Genomic DNA, 19891 nt, shown 5'->3' with positions numbered 1-19891 from the left:
TTTCAGTGCAAATACTCTGATGTTGCTCTACTATTATACCTAAGAGCTGTCAGTTGTCCCAGCACACAAAGGTGGATTGCAGCTCTCCTTCTTTCTTGTTACCTTACATTCTGGTTCAAAGAGAACAACTGAGAGTTGGGGTCTCGGGAGCCAAAAGTCACACTCCCTTTTCTGACCCAAGGCAAGGGGAGGCTCTCCTCATACTTTTAAGCTATTCAACAGCTCTCTTCCTGAATTACTGAGTGTGACTTGACTTCCTGATCCTTGAGAGAGACCCTTGCTATTTCTCACTATGGTTTCTCTGACCTGCCATGCCTTAGTCTCTCACTGCAGCTTATTCCATTAAAGGTCCAACTTTGCTTCACTGTCACTTCAAGTTCCATTTCCACACTTCTAAAATAATTTAAAAGAATTTACTCAAAGATGTTATCAAAAGGTAAAACATCAAAGGCCAACATTAATGAACTTGTAACAACCTCATGCTGCATCACGTGTTAAGCAAAGCCATGGCCTGTTTAGCACTAGAAAGGTTATTATTAGCAAAAGTTTAAACAGGAGCTTGCTTTGTTTGCCTGTGAAAAAGCACTTATTGAACTCACCAAGCCTCATGCTCCAGGACACCTCCTGCTCACTTATCAGCTGTCTGCAGCTGTACTCCAGGTCTCACTTGCTGCCATAGAGAGGAGAGGAACTGGCCACAGCAAAAGAAATCCCCCCAAGGGCCATCCCAGCACACCATGGCCTCTGACGGAGCCCAGGACCCCAGCACACTGCACACCACACACCTGACGAGGCACAGCCTGCTTTGGGCTCATCACACCCACCACAAACACTGCAAGCCTCCCCTGTCGACTGAGTTAAAACATGGGTTGTCCCATATCAGCATCCAGATAATCCAAGAAGTCTGATATCTGTGGTTCTTGGCCCAAGCAGTTGGCTGATGTTCAAACCTCTACATCCATTAGAACACAGTTCAATCACTGAAAACAAATTAACATCTGCAAATCAGTTTATTAACTGTAAACATGCCCAAAACATCCACCCATCTTTCAAGTACAGCAGAAGCAAAGGCTTGGCAGCTTCCTACCTCAGAAACCTCAGGAGTCTCTCACAAACTCTGTTTGAAAGAACTCCTTCAGCTCCTGTCAAAGCAAAAATCACACTTGCTCTGTCTACATGCACAGCCTGAAATCACAAATCCATGCCCTGCTATTGCAGCCAAGGATGCTCCTCAGTACTTATGTCTTGAATAAAACTGTTATAGGTACCCACCACCGTAGGCTGTCTTTATTTGCAGCTCTTTTCACTACTGGTAAAACAGCTTTTTTACTTCTCTGGAGTCATCAAAGGGTTCTTTTTCAGGCTCTTTAGAGCAATCTATCATCTCCAGCTGCCAGTTATTAGTACCTTCCAGGCTGTTTTTATTTCTTCTACAATGAGGCAAATTAGGAAAATATATATACTTACATGCACATATACATAAATTAGGCAAAAATATATATATACACATACATATATATGTATGCATTTGTTAACAAGGAAGCAAAGGCCTTGTTTGTCAGGCTGTTAGACAAAGCAAATAGAATTTTTTTTCCAATGGAAATGCTTTGAAAAAAAATCAGAAAGTGGCTTGAAATCAATATAACTTCCTCAGTCAATCCTGCAATAAATCCAAACCAAGGAAGATAACTGCAGACAAACTGAGTAAAAATTAACTCTCTTAAGAGCTGAAAAGCTACACAACACTTGAGCATGGCAAGAAAAACACTGACCAAATGTTTCAATTATGAATAACAATTTTTAAAAATCTCTACCCTGCTGAGCAATCTTATCAGTTTCCAGCCCCTGGTTTCCCACTCTAGGCTTTGCTCTGGGTCTGCACCCCAGCCATCCCAGAGCTTATTTCTGAGGCAAGTAGCTGTGTAACCCCGCAGATCTCAACAGACGAAGGGCATGGAGGGAGGAGTCACTGTCACAAGAGTCCTGCCACAGGAGACTGAATCAGAAGAAACAGTCATGAGACCAAATACTCTTGACCAGACCAGGCATCAGTGGTGTCCAGGATTCTCACTTCTCCCACATCTCTTGATTATTAGATCCTAAAAGACAGAACTTATTTTGAAGAAGGTCATGCAAAGTTACACCATCACCTCTCTCCCTGCCGCCTGGAGAACCTTTCCTCAGGGGGGAACAATTCATTCTCTACAACTACCTGAAAGGAGGTTGTAGTGAGGTGGCTGTGGGTCTCTCCCTCCAGCTGACAGGATGTGAGAAAATGGCCTCAAGCTGTACCTATATGGGAGGTTTAGATCTGTAATGAGGAAAATTTTCTTCTCTGGAAGGGTCGACAGATATCAGAATGAGCTGCCCAGGGAAGTGATGGAATTGCCATCCCTAGAATTGTTCAAAGGGCAGGTGGGTGTTGCACTTGGAGATCCGGCTTAGTGGGGAACACCACTGTGTTAGATTAGCAGTTAGACTCAGTAATCTTGGGGGCCTTCTCCAACCTCAATTTCCCCAGGCACCCAGTTTGAGGGCAAAACTTGTGTGCAGTATTGTTGGGATACTGTTAAGTAGAGAGAATGAAGTTCAGCATCCCAATTAAGAGGGAGAGCTCACATCTGTAGAGCAAGCCATTCAGCAAGAATTTTTTTTCCTTCCTCAAAACATACAGATTAACCAAATGGAAGGGGAGGAAAAAAGCAATGGGAAGATCACACACCTTCATCACAAATTACTTTCCTTTTATTTAATTCTGATTTTTCTTTCTGTTTCTTAAAGGGGTGCTTTTTCTGGCTAAACAGATGCATCACATCTTGCCCAAAGTTTTCTCTTAAAGCTTGACAAGGAGCCTAGTGAACAATTACGGCATGTAAAGGAAGGATACTTCATTAGGAGCAAAGGGAAAGCACAAAAATCAAAGACATCCCAATTTTCTTCTGACATTAAAGGAAATGCTTTGGTACACCTTGTACAGATAGGTACAAACCCTAGCAGTTCTTCTCTCTATTGTCTCACATCAGAAACATTCCAAGCTACCATAGAATTCAAGTCTTAATCAGTCACTGATTTATCCTTTTTTCAAGTTGAGTCTTATTTTTAGTTGACTCATAACACATTCTTTTTCTTCTGAAAAAAATGTAGCTAAAAGAAACAAACTCAGTTTTCAGAAGGTGCTCTATCCCCTCTCCAAAAAGACTCTGTCCTTAAACTCTACAGAACAGGCTACATAAGAACCATGTCTCCTTTAAACTGATTTGTCTGAAAGAAGGTAAAAAAAGGAGCTCCAATGTGCCTTTTCAAAAAGACACATCAACAAACATTTTACTGCCAGCCAAAAGAAAACTCCATCCATGAAAGCTACAAATGAATTTCACATACAACCACAACCCAGCAGTTGTTCCCAGGTCTTGCTTAATGGCATTCTCTGTCCTGCTGGGGCCACTGCATGGGATACATCACCAAGAGATCAATATGGTCTTCCTTCCCAGCATATCTCTACTAATACAAGTCTTGAAAATAGTGGATATACCAAGTGGATTCTATAATGACGGATAACACTGTAACCTTCACCACGCACCTCAGGCCTCACACATCACTTTTGCCACCCAACACCAACATTTTAATCCACAGGATCAGCAAATATACACCATATGCAACGTGAGATCAATATTGGTAGCCCTTCTATCTCCAGAAGGCAAACACTTCAAGATATAATTCCACTTCAGAATCAAAAGCCAGGCCAGAGAGACAGGAAAAAGTGAATTCCACAGCTTTGCAATTTGTGAAGGATCTACTGGCCCATTTTAAAATACAACACAGGGAAATAAAAAAAATTAAAATAAAAAAAGGACAAAGTACAGAAAGTTCAGAGCACCTTCCCTGGGTGGTGGTGATCTGGGCTGATGTACCCAAAAGCCTACCTATTCCTTAGGAAAGTCTCAAATTAATGTCTCAAATCATGTTTTTAAATGCTGCCATGTCTCCATAGCAGCCACTAATCTAGCTGCCCTGGGGAAGTAAATCTTTAAGGGAAGAGGCAAACATATTTGTATTAAACATGGAAACTTCTCTCAATGACAAGTGCGTTGCCTGAGATACAACATGTAAACAGACATGCCAACACCTTATTGTCAAAATGCTGTTTGGAAAGAAAAGAGCAAACTATGTGGAAAGAAGCCAGAAAGAGCAAGCTGATTGCCTGAAAGGCACAGCACTGCAGGAAAGGAAGAGAATAATGCTTTGTGGGATGATATCATCCCCTACACTTCCCATGCAAGAGTATCTTTATTTCACAGTCAGCAAATTCCCCACCAATGACAAAAATTTTGAATACTCAAAAGAGCAAATACAAGAAATCATATTACCTTGGGAGCAGACAAACAAGTACCTGAACTTCATGGTCTGCTCCAGAGGAAATCAAACCCCGCAGCCAAGCACCCAGATGCAGTAACCCTGGCAGAGGATGTACATTGCAAGCTGTGCACAGCGTCCCAAGCCAGTGACATGTTTGACAGGAGAATACAAGTTGGCAACATTGCTTAACCTGCATTTCAAGGGCAGAGCTGGAATTGCAGTTGCACAGAGTGCAAACACAGGTCATCAAAGGGAATTCTTCTATACCTTCTCCTGAAGGAGGCCAGCCAATCATCTTCCCTTTTCAAGTGCAGGTCTCTATAACCATGCTCCCTGGGAAACATGAGAGTAGAAAGTGGCTAAATAAACAGCTCTGCACCTTGTATTGTCTTAACAGAATATCAATAAGGACAATCTGGAGAATTATTTTATCCTTTAGAGTCCTTTTTGCATCAAATAAGGTTAATAAAGAAGTAGAACCTCAACCTGTCTCTGTTCCATGGGAGCACATTTCCACAATTATCAGTACTGATCAGTCCAAAATAAGACAGTCATCTTTTATGGAAAAGCATGACCTGTCTCTTAATGTCCTATTTCTATACCTGATATCTCTGGTTGCTCAGTTCAGCTGTTACAAAGTAGCAGCAACTATTGCACAGGCAAAAACCAAAGCATCTTGATTCCCTGCAACTCTAGAAAACCCTTCTATCCATACAGGAAGAAAATTACTCCAGGAGATATGTTTCACAAAAACAGAACAGTAGGAAAACCCTGCCAGAAGGTAAGGTTCAGAGGCCCCAGCTATCCAGCATGAATAGCCTGATTTTCAGAGCTGTTGAGCCCTTTCTTTCCTCCTAAGAAAATTTTGACCACTAATTTCTTCTGAGGGGAAAAAACAGATAAGGTCCAAAACAAATGAAAATATCAGCTAATACTTCAAGCACCACCCCTGATGCCTGGGAAATGGTGGCTGCATACCCTGCTGTGTCAGCTTGAAAGAGTGACACCACCCAAGCATTTAGAGCAGAGGTAACACTCACTGGCTTTACTTGCAACAGCCTTGCAGTATTTGCAACTAACAGGACGAGATTTTTCCTCCCCTTTGGGAAAAGGGTCAGATGTAAACCATTATGACTGATGATCTCATTGTTCACAGAGAACAGATTGAAGTGAAGGCAGAATTAGGAGAGAGGTAACTGAGGGCAGGTACACTAGACATGTACAGTTGGACACCAAGTATAAAACCAAAATTTTTATCAGCGCCCAAATAAAGAACTATAGAGCAGGTATGGGCACAGCATGAAGAGAAACTCAGAGGTAGGAGTCTCAAGCCTAAAGTGTTTCTTGAAATAACATGAAATTATGTTCCTTGCCACAGAACATTATGGATGCATTTCCACTGGTCAGAAAAAGCCTGGACACAATTACAGAAGAAAATGCTGCTGACAACTAGTAATACAAATCACCTCTTCTTGGTTCAGGATGCCCCCATGTCCCCAATTCCTCTGCCTGGGAGAGAATTCTGGGAAATTACTGCTAAATGACAGGCCTGCTCCTGTACCTTCTGTTGGACCTTAGTGGCCCTCATCAGAGAGAGGACATTAACTTAAATGGGCTTGCATCTGACAAGACCATTCTCAGGAGGAACCAGGCTATTCTAGCACACGGGTCTGGACTATTCAAAGGATGCAGATATGGTACAGTGAAGCAGGCACAGAGTCAAAGCCCCTGGCTCTGTCTGACAGAGCATCCAGTACTGCTGAAGATTCCTTACAAAAAGAACTAACAGCATTATCAAAGAGATTAATACTCAGCTAGTAACAAGGGGAGCCGAATACCAATGGTAAAACAACATCTCATCTATTTTTAATATTAGCACTCCTCTTAGCAGTATGAAACAGGGATGAAGAAAGGAAGTAGAAAGGAAAAATAGGGAGGAATATCTTACCTGCTAACCTCTTCACATCTTCAAACTAGCCTGTAAGTGGCAAAGGAAACATAAATCAATTACAGGAGTAAGTGTCACAGATATGTATTAAAGGTTAGGTCAAAAAAAATCCTGACACCAAAAGAAATGTGGAATGAAGAAAAAAAAAATCCGATACTGTTTGAATAATTCCTCAAAACAACCTATGGAATATCTTTAACAATTTTTGCTTGCATGTAAAAGCATTGAATCTATTAATTCATTTTTGAAACATACCACCAATTATATATTGGCCAAGTATCTAATCATTCAAAGCATGACAATTCCAAAATGATAAAGAACATTGTTGCTGTTGTTATGATGATCTATTCATGCTGCTTCTCACATTTTTCTCTTTCTTCACATAGTGATGATACAGATGAAACAGACCACCATTGTAAATCACACAACTACAAAATGCATTCTCTCTCCCACCCCAGTCTTTTAAGTGTTTCAATTCAAGGTTTAATGCAAAAAAACAAAAAAAAAGTTGTAAGAGCCTATTGTTAACTCTTAGTACAATGAGCTTGGGAACAAAGTAAGTACAGTGAAAATCCAAATGTGAATATTCAAAACGAGGCACTTAAGTCCATAAATACCATTCAAATATGAATTGCAATATCCAAAATGAAGTCCCTCTTCTTCACTCAAGTGTCCTTTGAAAACAGCTTCTGATCCTATTCAGAGGAAATGTCTGAAGTGTTGACCTCAATATCTGTTTTCACCTCCTTAATACACCTTACCTTTTTTCCTTGTCTGTTGTGCTTTGGATTTTTTCCTAGTGAATTGGGATTTTATTATTGAATAATGATGAAGACCTTGATCACTTTCTAAAAATTGTCTGTCAAGTGCACACAACTGGCAGGCAACAAATGCAACTTTGTTACTCAGAGCATAAATCAGTTTTGCTGGATAGTGTGAAGCCAGAGGAAATGTGTTTTTAATACTTTCATGATCTAATTGCTGTTGCCTGCAGTAGAAGAGTGGACTTAATTATCCATGTCTTTTCCACGTATATTCCTATGCCCTGAACTTAGCATGTAGATGATCAGACTCACTGAGGAACCACAGAAATGCAGAAAGCTTATCCTAAACCATCTATCATGATGGTTCTTACATTAGCTGTAGCATTCTTCATTCCCACTTCCTTTGCAAACATTATTAATCTGCTTTCATAAGACAGCTATGCTTAGGATGCTTGCCTTGTTTTTGCAAGCACAAATAGCTCATACAAAGTCTGAATGGTGAATATAGTGTCATTCCCTGAATTTTCAGAATAACTTATCTGAAGATAAAATAAGGCTCAAGTTGTCAAAGTTTTAACTTGGCACCCTTCAGTTTATGCAAACATCATACTTCAGGGAAAAGAATCATGAACACATCATGAAGAAGAATCACAAAATAATTCTCACAAACAAATGCACCTGATGCTGCTACCACTATGGCAGGATAGTTAAAACCAGCAGATTTTTACAAATTCATGAAAGTATACATGCATACATACATATGGAAACATACATAGAATAGTCAAACACTTAACAAAAAAAAAACCAAAAAATAGCTTTTCCTTAAACCAGATTATCACCACCTGAAGAGGGTAAAAGAAAATCTATTACATAAAATAAAAATAATAGGGCTAGCAAACATCTATTGCTTAAGTCATTAAAAAAGAAAACAATTAGCAATTAACAGCACAGACTTTGACCAGAGAAGGCAGTTGTCTCTGCTGTTTCCTCTCCTTCAAAGAAAAACACACCCCAAATAGCCCACCTTCTGTATCTTCCTTCTGTCCTCTACAGAGTTTTGTCACAAGAGCATGTGGACTCAAGGTCTGCTCAACCCAGTGTCTTCTGCCCACCTGTAGAAATATCAGAGCCTTTGAAACTGAAGGGCCAAGTAGGGATGGATGCTTCTCCAGTACCACTCTTCCTTCTGTTCAGCAGAGACCTTATGGGCTGCCCAGGATTTTTGCATTTAAATTCCCTGAACAGACTTTCCTTCTCAAACTGATCCAATCACTTCTGTGACCATGCAAACTGTGGCACCTCTTGGTGCACTCTAAGTGTGTGCTGTGTGAGGAGGTGCCTCATATTCGGTTCAATCTGCCACCAGTGAGTTATATTTCTTGCCATGTTGAGAAACACTGAGCAATCACTCCTCATTCACCATTTCTGTGACTCTTACACCTTCTCCAGTCACCTCAAGGGTTTGTTTTGCATGTAACAGCTAATTTCTACCCTTTATTTCCACAGCAGCAATGACCCAAGGGCCTGTTTTAGTCAGGGACAATGTCTAGCATCAGGGGCAAAGGCTGAGCTGGCAACAGCAGGAAGGACACTGTCCATGGATGGCTCCTAGCTGTGAAGTAACACACACACAAAATTAATGCATGGTCTAAGACCAAGGCCTTTAAATTCAGACAGACCTTATGTGTCACCTGCAGTGATCTTTCCTGCAGGAAAATGCAGTAATATTGGGTTTAAATGCTATTTTGTAAAATAAATTATTTTGATTAGGGTGTGATTAACTATTTGCTCTTCATCTTTTTACATTGATATTACCACCCTGTTTTCTTCAGGACTCTATAGTACACGTTTACATGGAACGAGAAAAATAGGCAGACTAAGGTAAATTTCTGCAGCTTTTGCTTTTTACCTGTAGTGAAATTTTAAAAATCCCTTGATGAAATGCAAGGTCACACTAAGTGGTGTCTACTGTCATTTTCAGAGGAGAGTCAACAGTTCCTAGGACACTAGTGCTCTTCAGCCCCTCTCACTCCTGCTGGACAAAGAACAGAAGTGGAAGTGGCATAAAAACTCTCTCTAACAGGTATTATTCAGAAACAAATCTTTTCTTTCTGTGCTTTTGAAAATAGGACTTAAATACTTGGGACATCCATCAACAAATCTACTGGAGACAAATCAGTTTTTCCTCCACTGCTTCTGGAAGAAAATCAAATAGGAGCTGGTTTCCTTTCCTCCTTACACTGATGTTCCCTTTAGCCACACAGAAAGCCAAAAAAGTCCCCACAACTCTGTCAGCATCACAGCTCATTTTCAAGTTACAGAGAGGGCCTAGATGATGGTGAAGGCAAATAAAACCCCATGCTACTAAAGAAGTTTCAACAGAGAACATCTCACAGTGTAATTTGATGAAGCACAAAGAGATGGTACATATTTAGCTGTGGTAACAGTGGTTTTCCCCCTTTACTCTGCCCTTTTCCCAGCACTAACTTGCTTTCCTTTCCTTTACATCCTCACATCACTGGAGTAATTCTGGGTTCATCTTAAAAGGCCTTGAGGCTGTGAGCAAACAGGATGGGCTTGATCACCATTGATCATTCAAATCAGGCAGCAAAGTAGAACCAGCTGGGGCTGGAACCAGCCAGAGAGGAAGACCATGCTCAAACTGTGCCACAGCATCACAATTTCCCTTCTGAAGGCATTCATCACTCCCTTCTCCTTACTTAACAGAAGGCATGTCATCTGGAATGATGCTGAACTGTGTCTAGCAGAAAATAAAAGAAGAAAAAGCTAACATTTTGTGTTTGTGCAAGTGCTTCTGCTGGCATTTGGACCACTGCCAGCCTATTCAGTGCAAGCTTGCAGAGGGTTATGGTGCTGTCTGGGCATTTGATGAAAACTGTAGATCCTCAGAACAGAGGCTTTTAGGTGTGAATTGTGTGTGCTGAATTGTAATGCAGAGTTGCACTGACATTTGGAGCAGAAAACTGGATTTCTCAGAATTTGATTCCTTTTTTCCTCCCCACCTAAACAGGGATCTTCTGATGTCCCATTAATATTCTATTCTTTGAAAAATTACTTATGTAAGGAGGATGAATGTTACAAATTCACTCCTCTGTAATAGCTACTCTCTCACTTTGAGGAAAAAAGTCCAGGCTGGATGAAAGTAATCTCATTCTTTTTTAAATTTTGTGTTAGAACATATAGGCAGCATTATCATTTGAACTACACCTACAACGCATGTGAAATTTCTAAAACCCTCACAGATGTAAATGTTTTTCCCCTCTTCAGATGTTATAAATAGAAAATAATTCTCTCTTCTGCTATTCCTAGCATAAAGCCTCTGAGAACTGGTGTCAGATGCAAAGAACTGCAAACCAGCCCCAGACAAAACACACAGCAGCTACCAGCTGCCTAAGGAGACTGATAATACAAGACTTTACACTTCACAGTCCCTCAGGTTTGAACCTGCCCTGGGTGTGTGACACACTTCAATGAAACAGAACAGCCGCAACACATTTCGACACGGGAGAAAAGAAGATAGAAAACAGTTGATCTGCACAGAAGGAGCAGCTCCAAAGCCTGCATAGCTGGACAGAGTCAATGTCAGACTTTAAATGCTTGACACAAAGAATTCAAAGCTAACATTTTGCCATTCAAATAAGAGTTCACCTTTACAACCCAAAGTATATTTTACAGCAAAGGATTACAGGTGTACACAGGAAGAAAGCCTTGGTTTAAGGTGTGCATTGGTAGGACCAGGCAATAGGAGTGCAAAGTGCTCAAGTGAGAATTCATAAGGAGATATGAAATCCTAGGAGCCCAGGCTGATTTAGGTTCAGAAGCATAAAAACCACCAAAGGATATGTTTTAGAAGAAGCACCAGATATTTAGCAGACAATTCTGGACTGAATATTCATTCATGTGTTTAGGAAACAGTAGAAAAATTGGTACATTGTACCACAGATATTCCATAGATATCCCAAGTATTAAGGGAAGAAACAAGAGGAACATAAACCACTTCTGCTCACTCCCTCACATATTCCAACCTCTAATTGTAATTAGAGGCATCTCAAATTCATACGTACTTTTAATAAAAGTGATGGTAAAGGTACTGTAAAGCAAGGAGTTCCTGTACAGCACCACCACTGTAAACTCCTCACTTGTTGGGAAACCTGGGATTTTGTCCTTTGAGCTGCCAGAAAGTTATTTGCACTTACACTAGGGGCCCAGAAGAGATGTACCACTACTGAGTCTCCTTGTGATTAAAATTGAATAGCTTGAGATCAAGAGAGCTTTGACATCATATCTAATTAGATACAGTAATTACAAAAGAAAACAGCAGCAATTGTCTCACAGCATGACAGACACACTGAACACTTTAGTGTGGGGTGCTCAGTTCAATTCTCAGCAGTGCTGCAGCTCATGGCCACTGGTGCCTGCTTAAGTCACCAAATGAAGTTTGACATCACCGACCTAGATCTCAGTGTCAGGAAAGGATTTATAAATTAAAACTAGAATCTAGCAGACTTGCCTAATAGGCTGGAGAGATCAGTGCTGATCATAACACAATTTCAGCTGTCGAATGTGCACACCCAGAGCTGTCAGGAAGGGTACCTGTGGAAGAGGAACTATACACATTCTAAAGCACCTGGAAACAGACAGGACAAATACCATTTGGGGGTTCAAGATTCCTGTGTTTCAGACTGAAAGAGAACATTACTGCAAGCTACAGAAGACCAAGTGTTTCAAAATCCTAAAAACAAGAGAAATAATTATGATCAAATCTCTGTGAGAAAATAGGAAGAGAATAAGCAATTGCAAAATGTGCAGATAATTCAAGTGCAGTTGAAGACTATTCTAAAGTGATTAGACTGTAAGTCAATACTTCTGAGACAAAGTCATTTTAGAGGTGATGAAAAATACTTCTTCCTGCACAGTAGAGCGGTTTCTATCAACACCTAGATGTGGCCCAGAAGCATCACAGCATTTAGACATCTCACAATTTTGTAAATACCATAAATATAAAAAGGACAGAGATATCCTTTCATTCAAAAATTACATTATGCCGAGAATATAACCAACCAGAAATGTCTCAATTAAAAAAATAAAATTTTGGAAATGCTCCCTCATTGAAATGTTCCTAGTGTAAATAAAATTTCCATCTCACATTCAGGAAATTGTCATGGTTTAACCACACATGTATCTCAACAGTTTAGAAATTTGCACAGGGTGATTTTGAGCCAAAAATTTTATTTATTTTTTAAGAGAGTTCAAGTCAAAACAGATTGGCCTGACCCAAATCTGGGGTTTATGTCTAACTGTTTTTAAAACAAACAATTTGCTCCAACTCATGACAGGAAAAACCCCAAACATCCAGAATTAACACAGCAAAATCAGAACAATTCTCTATTGCAAAGATGATGTGCATTTCCACTGACTGATGTATATGTATTCTTATTTGTTCATGAGTCAAGGTCCTCCTTGAAGACATTTTGGCTTCAAAGAGAAAGTAGAGCATGAAGCTTTGGACAGCACTTTCTCTCCAGAAAACTGAGAAGCAAACTCTACTAGGCAGGTAAAAGAGGCTGGAATATCACCTGCAGGAACTTAAAGACAGGATAATTTTTTGGGGAATCTGAGGAGTTGTGTCTTAACAGAATCTTACACGTTCCCTCTTCTGAGCTTTCCTGTGTTTAGACATCTCTGATCTTTTATGACTCTTCTGGTACAACTCAAGTGTAGGAGACCATTTTGCAACACTGGAAAGGAGAATGAAAAAGGCCATGAGGCTTCTGGCTGTTCTCTCTGTCCATTTAAGACACCACTGCCTCCACCCCAAATCAGTAACAGGGAGAGCTATTTTCCATCCTGCTCCCACTTAGATGAGCAAAGGTACAGCCAGAGTTTTTTCTGCAGTGAGTGAAAGAGCTGCAAAAATCATTGATTCTATTCTGGGCTCCCACCACCCCCTATTGACCTTCCCTTCCTTACTGATCACTATAATAATGATATTTCCCTCAAATTTTTTACCATCTGGCAATCAATGACCCAAATCTACAATCAGTTTTGCCTTTGATTGTGCAGGAAGAAACAAAAGGTCAATTACAGCCAAAATACAGAACTGGTCCAGAAGAGAAGTAAAGTCTCATTCTACAAAGCCCAACCTTAGATTTTGTATAAGCCTCACCAGACATCTGACAAAACTCAGGTGCCATTTTTCCCTTGCAGACCCATAACATTTGTCAGAGTTAAGTGGATTCTGTCCAAGATCTAGCATTTACATGCTATGACAAGAAATAACTGGAGAATAATTTGCATCTGTGATTTACACAAGAGTACAACTTTGCTTTTTAGGATCAGGTGACGTTAGCAGGGTGGCTGTAGGGAAAAAATACAAACCATGTGAGCTAGGAACATGAACCAAAATCTGAAGAGAACAATTGTTGGAGTACACTATTCATCTCTGCAGAGTCACTTTTTCCTCATTAAAAAAATTAAACTTTGAACCAGTCAGCCTGCCTTCAGCTGCTTGTTCCCAGAACAGCTATCTAAAAGGAGACAAAATAGGATGAGAAGGTAAATACAGGCAGTAGAATCTCTTTCTTGTCTCTGTTACACAAAAAATGCCAGAGTTACTGTACCTCAGATTCATTCCCTAAAAATAAATTACTTTCCAAAGTGCTCTTGAAAGAAGACCCAGGTCAGTATATCCACCAAAATATAACAAAAACATATTCTGTATCTGCTGCCTCAACACCAGCTGCTTAGAGCCTCAGCTGCTTAAAAGAAAACTTACTCTTTACATTTCTGGCAGAGTTGCTGCAAACCTATCTGTCAGAGAACAAAGCTGGAGAAGAAGTAAAGGATATACACATGAAACAAGAAAATTCAATTTCCTCATTAAAATTAATATTAGGCAGAAATTGCCACTTTTAAAAGTCCTATAACCCTAAGGAAATCTCAGCATGCTTTTGGTCTAGCAGAAATAAATTCATACTTTGAACATTCTAATGACTAATATTTTTTTTAACTCATCACCAGACAAGTTACTTTCCTTACTGGTGCCCACCTGCCACTACAAGGTGAGTGGATGAGCCCAATAGGTTGCTGTTGTGCAGCTAGAATAATGTAACCACCTTTCCTTTCCCTGGATTTTTGAAGCACTTCTCCATTGATTTTCAAGAGTGTTTCCTATTTAGGATAGCCATTTTCCCTTTCTGTACAGATGGGTAAAGACTGAAAAAAGAACTGAAGGCCTAGGCATGAAGTCAAAAGCAGAATTGAGAACCTGTACATTCTTTTGTCTTTAAATCAATTCTCAGTTAGATGCTGGAACCCACCACCTTGGTTTTACTGAAATTTTTTTTGTAAAATACACAATTGTATTTGTTTCATTTTATTCAGTTTTTCAATTTTCATATATAAGGGTAAAAGCAGAAAAGTCATTCTTAAGCAGAAAGCAGGAAGATTTTTTTTCTTAAAAACATTTTTAATAATTTGAGAGCAAAGAGTTCACCACCAAAAAGCTGTTCTTGTGGATTATCATAATACCACATATGAAGAAGCTAGAGAAACTTCACTGTCTGTGTGACAATTACCCATACCTTTCCTTTATGCCTCAAATAAATTGCTTCTGGAACCATATTTTCTTCAGCTCTCCCATCCAGGTTTCATGTAAAGTCTTCACTAAGCCAACACGAGAAATTCCAAGCCAGCTCTAGGCAAAAAGAAAGCAGATTTCAAGCACAACTAAGATGACAAGGACACCTGACTTATTTTATTTTGGACTGACCAGATATTTGAATATCCTGCGGCTGAAGAGAAAAGCTCAAACGTCCTTTTTAATGCCAAATTTTGGAGCCTCAGGGAATCAATCCCCTGCTGTTCTTCGCAGACTAAACAAGTTCTCAGCAGTACAGTCCAAGTGACAGAAACTGTAGACAAAGGCCTTTTTGGTAAGCCTTGTTTCAAGCACACAATGTCACAGATGCTCATTTATGAAACAAATCCACCCTGACAGTTGTCCCACACCACAGCAGCGTGAGTTGCAGCCACCCAGCTCAGTGCCAGAGCAGCTCCCAGTGAAACGTGCAGTGACACACCAGAGACGCGCTGTCCTGCTTTGCCCTCTTGCTCTCTGCTTTCAAACTGCTTTAAAAGAACGTGCACAAGGGAGGAGTATGAGGTACGAGCTGCTGGTTACCACCAGGGACAGCTGATATCAGGACACTGGGATTTTATCTTCAACTTTGTCTTGCCCTCTCAGGTTTAGGTTTAAGCCCAGACAAAGGCAGAATTTCTGCCCCTAAAAGCATTCAGAAGACAAGTGAGAAGGTGCTTTAGTCTGCATCCCATGTAGAATTTTAACTGTTTAATAGAAAATCAGATTATTTACTTCTAAAAGTTGTGATGGATATTAGCCAGCTGTGATTCACTTGGCCTCAGATAGAAAGTTTAACAACTTTACAGCCTGTTCAGCATTGTGAGCCTACCAAATATTAGGGGCCCATCATTTTCTGTTCCCCTGGAAGCAGCAAAGCAGTTCTTCTACAGAAGCCTAAGCATATCAAACTGCAGACATCCCCCATTGCTCTTCATTGTTCCTCACATTGTTAATTACAAAAATGACATAGCAAAATACATTCATGTTATTTGTTTTTAAAAACTCCATTCCTCTTCATCTGCAAAAATAAGAAAATTCTTACCCAGACTTCATCATGCTTTAAACTCTGAGAGAATATTGCTAAAGGTTATGTTATCTTTAGCTTACTTCACTTGTGCAACAGTGACTAGATACTGCATAAACTGAACACTTGCCCCTCACCACACAGCACTGGCACATGGCTATAGCCACTCCTGCTAAGGTAAGTTTATTTATCTTTTTAAAAAACAAGTACAAATGTTGTATTCATGTTTCTAGAGCCCCATACCTCCTAGGTGGTTTTCTCACAAGCAGCTCTTCACAGCAGTGCTGTTCCTGCTTCTTCGTCAGGGCTCCTCCAAGGCCCTCCCCCACCAACCAACCCACCCCCTTTTATCCCAGTTATCCTCATTAGCCACAGCTGCTGCCCAATTAAGGGCATCACAGCTGCAGCCCATTTAGAACAACTAGGATCGGGGCAAGGCCACTTTTACAATACATATATTTTACTAGGACTCCTACTATATACAAACACACACCTGAAGGCAGATATTTCCAGTTATCTTTCCCTTGTATATGGCACAGGTTAAAGTGAGAATTTGGTGCCTTCCACATGGCCCTGTTGCACTATAGGCATTGATGGTGAATTTTTACACAGTGAAAAAAGGGCTGTTTAGCTATTTAAACTTAGTAACTCTACAGGCAGACCTTAGTTCAAAACTGTGGCAGAAACTGGTGCATAAAAAACTGTGGCAGAAATTGCTGCATAGTTTGTTTACAAAGTTACTTAATCCTTTTACAGACTATGTCAAGAGCAAAGATTTGATTCTTATTCAAGTCCAGTCCATCACACTTGCTGAGGTTTTAACATTACTCAGATTTGCTTACATTTCATTCTAGCAATTACTTTTTAAGAAATAGCAATTTGAAGATATTTCTCCAGCTCCAGCAGTAAATATTAAAAGTTACTCTGCTCTGATGTGAACTGCAAGAGAAAACTCAGGGTCCTTATTTATTGAGTAGCAAAGAAACTGGAAGCCTGTGTCCCTGTCCTGCTGTCCCCTTTATTGAATAACCCTTGTTTCTGAGAGACTCAGGGACCCAAACAGGGGGCTGGTTGTTGGGCTTTTCCTTACAGCTCCTGGCTGCTTTTAGCCAGATCCTGGGCTCACAGCACTGGGCTGCCCATGCCCATTGAGCCACATTCTTGGCTGCTGGCTCCTTCCCATGCCTGTTTCTATGGCACTTCCTCATCCCCCTCCCACCTGCATCTCTGCTCACAACAACGCTAAATGAGAATCTTTGTTTGGGCTCGGGACAGGAGCAGGCTTTTTGATAGAGCTGCCTTTTTTTTCCTGGCATGTGGAAAGTAAACACCACATTCCCCAGTTTTAAGCAAATGTTAAGCTTCACCTATAATAGCATTAATACTTACAACTTCGTTGCACACAAATCAGTCTAAAGAGCAGCTCCTTCCACCACATCCTGCCTTTGATTTCAGAAATGATGTTTCTGGATTGCATCTGTGCATTGCTGTATTGATACATCCGATCAATCTTTGCCACTCAGATTCTTGCTATAATTAAGACCCTCAAAAGAAAGATGAATGAATAAAGCATCCCAAATGGCAAAAGACTTAGGTATTCTAACAATAAACAAAATATAAGAAATTATAAAACTAACCTGTGATGTGGTTGGAAAAGAAAATGTTTCAGAACATCACTGAGTGAATGAATACTCATCTACTGAATTGAATGCTGTGTGAACCTACTTTCCAGCTACCTTCAAATGTTTGGAGTTAAGAGCATTTAATAGCATTTCATGCAAATACAAATGTAGACATCCCAGTGAAGAACATGAAACTAATTAGCTGAGTTGGTCTGTGTAACTCTAGGCCACAATAGCTTATAATCAGAAACAGTGACTGAAGAGGTTTGACTGGACTGATCAGAAGGCTCCTCCTCAGCTCTCAGCATTTAGCATTGTCATACCCAACATGAGGTTCATCCTCCTCATCAATGCCTGCTGTGGACAGGGGAGCTGTGCTTCACCCCACACTTTAGGCACACAGCAGCTGGGACACATTTTGGCCTTGATGTGCAGTCCAATTACAGGTTAAACAAAACATTGAACAGTAACCCCAGAATATGCCCCAGCATCTGCCACTGCAGAGCATCAGAACGGAAATGCCTGGCCCATCCTCACGAGAGCATTATTCCGCTATATGGGTTTGTTTGTTTAACCTCTTTTTATTCTCCAACTAGCTTTGAGGTTGAACAACAGGCTCTGGAATGACTCCCCTAGGGACAATGGCTGACCCTCACAATCTGACAACCATCTGCTGAAAGTAAATTTAGGGAAAATATGCCCATACAGTCCTGGCTGGCAAAGAACCACACAGAATATAAGCAATTCAAACCAAACTGAAAAAGTGGCCAAGGAGTCATTGCATTACCTTGGTTTATAGCAAGGACTTTGCAATACAGCAACATAGCTATAATAAAAATCTGATTCTCAATGTGGGAAATATAAAACAAAGCAATAGTATTCCCAGATTTTTTTTCTGAAGCAGAACACCAAGGTTTTTTCTCCTTTCAGTTCATTTAAAATGAATGTCATTATACACAGTCAAGTCTTGGCCACTATAACTAGACCCAAAGGAATTGAGGAAGATCATTGAGTGGAGTGGCAAGACAGAAGGTCATCAAACCAGAACCATATTACTCTTCTGTGACATCTGATGGAGCCATGACAGCAGTTTGGATGCTAGATAACATGAATATTCATCTTTATGATTTACAAGTTACACTGTGACTTTGGAGTGACACTTCTAATGTGCCCTTGCAGAACCTTTGTGACATTCTGGGGAATGAGCAGTATCAGAACTCTGGCATTAAGTATTATCCACTTTATTATTATTATCTCTTATTGTGAATCAGCCCCTGCACTTGGAAGGAGATATAAGCAACGAGCCTGAATAGTAAAGGGATGTACTAGCAGATTTGTAAAAGAAGTAAACAGAATGCTGCTACCTCAAAGCATTTTCCCAAAGAAGCTGTGACCTGCATGTATGCAGCTCTAATAACAAAATCAGATGTTTCCACAATGAAACCACAGTGAAAACATTTACACCAGAAATTTTCCCTCCTCTGGAGAAGTCTCATTTCAGTTCAGAGGCAGATAGGACAAAAATATTAACTGTCCTGAGCTTGTAAGAGAAGTTTCTTAGAGAGAAAACTTACAGAGGCAGGTTGAGCTGGCAGAGGTCCATCTTGGCCACACCTGCAGATGTAGTGCTCCATTACTAAACCTCTGCTTGGCCTGGAAATTTGTCTTGAATAAATAGCACACCCATAAAAACTAAGACTCACGTTACAGTGTGCCTCTCAAGTTTGGCTACTTTCTATGTGGAGTTCAGAACATTCTATGAAAAATCAGACTGCCAAGGGAGATCTGCTTGTCTTCCTGCTTCAAAGGAAGAAAAACAATAAAACCCCACTCTCTTCAGTGTCTTCCAGCCCCTGACACAGAGCTATGGAAGAGTCACTAATACAATGAGCTAAAGACCTGGGATGATTCACTGGAAGGGGAAACCTCCTGAATTCCTGCACGCTTTCTTCGGGCCTAACGCTATTTAACAGAAGCACTTTAAAAAAGCGCTGCGGGGCAAAACATTGAATACTTTGGTGAGGAGCTACGGAAAAGATTTAAAAGCTCCCTCCGCGTATTTCCTTCACCCATTATTTCTTTTTTGAGCACTTGTTCGGTTGTTTCGCGTCCCCTCCCTGCTTTCCCCCATCAGTGGGCGCCGCATTCCCGCGGGGGCCCGGCTGGAGCCGAGGGACGGCCGCAATCGGCAGCGGGACGGGCAAAAGAACTGGCCCGTACGGGGATCGAACCCGCGACCTTGGCGTTATTAGCACCACGCTCTAACCAACTGAGCTAACCGGCCCGCACGTTCATGTGTGCGCAGGAAGCCTGCCCAGTCCATGTGGGAGGGCGCGGTGTCGCTGCCGCCGTCAGCGCTCCGGCTCCCGCGGGGACAGCACCGCCTGCCCGGGGCTGGGAGCGCTCCCCGAGCCCGCTGTGCTCCTCACACAGACACCCTGCGCTGTTCCCGGGGCAGGACACGCACACGCGCTTTCCCCGGCGGGGACAGGGAGGTGACAGCGCAGTGAGGCC

At 41.0% G+C, this 19891-nt stretch overlaps 1 long non-coding RNA gene and 1 other non-coding gene across 2 annotated transcripts in view; both read right to left on the bottom strand.

Annotated features, from left to right (window-relative positions):
• Positions 1-14729, bottom strand: part of LOC132070344 (uncharacterized) — a 29125-nt gene extending 14396 nt beyond the window's left edge. Inside the window, exons 1-3 of the long non-coding RNA XR_009417952.1 lie at positions 14673-14729; positions 6305-6334; positions 4624-4689 (exon numbers count right to left, since the gene is read on the bottom strand). This is a non-coding gene — a long non-coding RNA (uncharacterized LOC132070344). The remainder of the gene's footprint in view (positions 1-4623; positions 4690-6304; positions 6335-14672) is intronic.
• A 4858-nt stretch (positions 14730-19587) lies between these two features.
• TRNAI-AAU (transfer RNA isoleucine (anticodon AAU)) lies at positions 19588-19661 on the bottom strand. Its single transcript has one exon. It is a non-coding gene; the product is annotated as a tRNA-Ile (tRNA).
• Positions 19662-19891: the final 230 nt, after the last annotated feature.

Source organism: Ammospiza nelsoni, chromosome 2 (assembly GCF_027579445.1).
Source record: "Ammospiza nelsoni isolate bAmmNel1 chromosome 2, bAmmNel1.pri, whole genome shotgun sequence".
NCBI classification, from domain to species: domain Eukaryota; kingdom Metazoa; phylum Chordata; class Aves; order Passeriformes; family Passerellidae; genus Ammospiza; species Ammospiza nelsoni.
The sequence above is the reverse complement of the archived record's forward strand: the minus strand, read 5'-3'. Positions and strand labels throughout refer to the sequence as shown.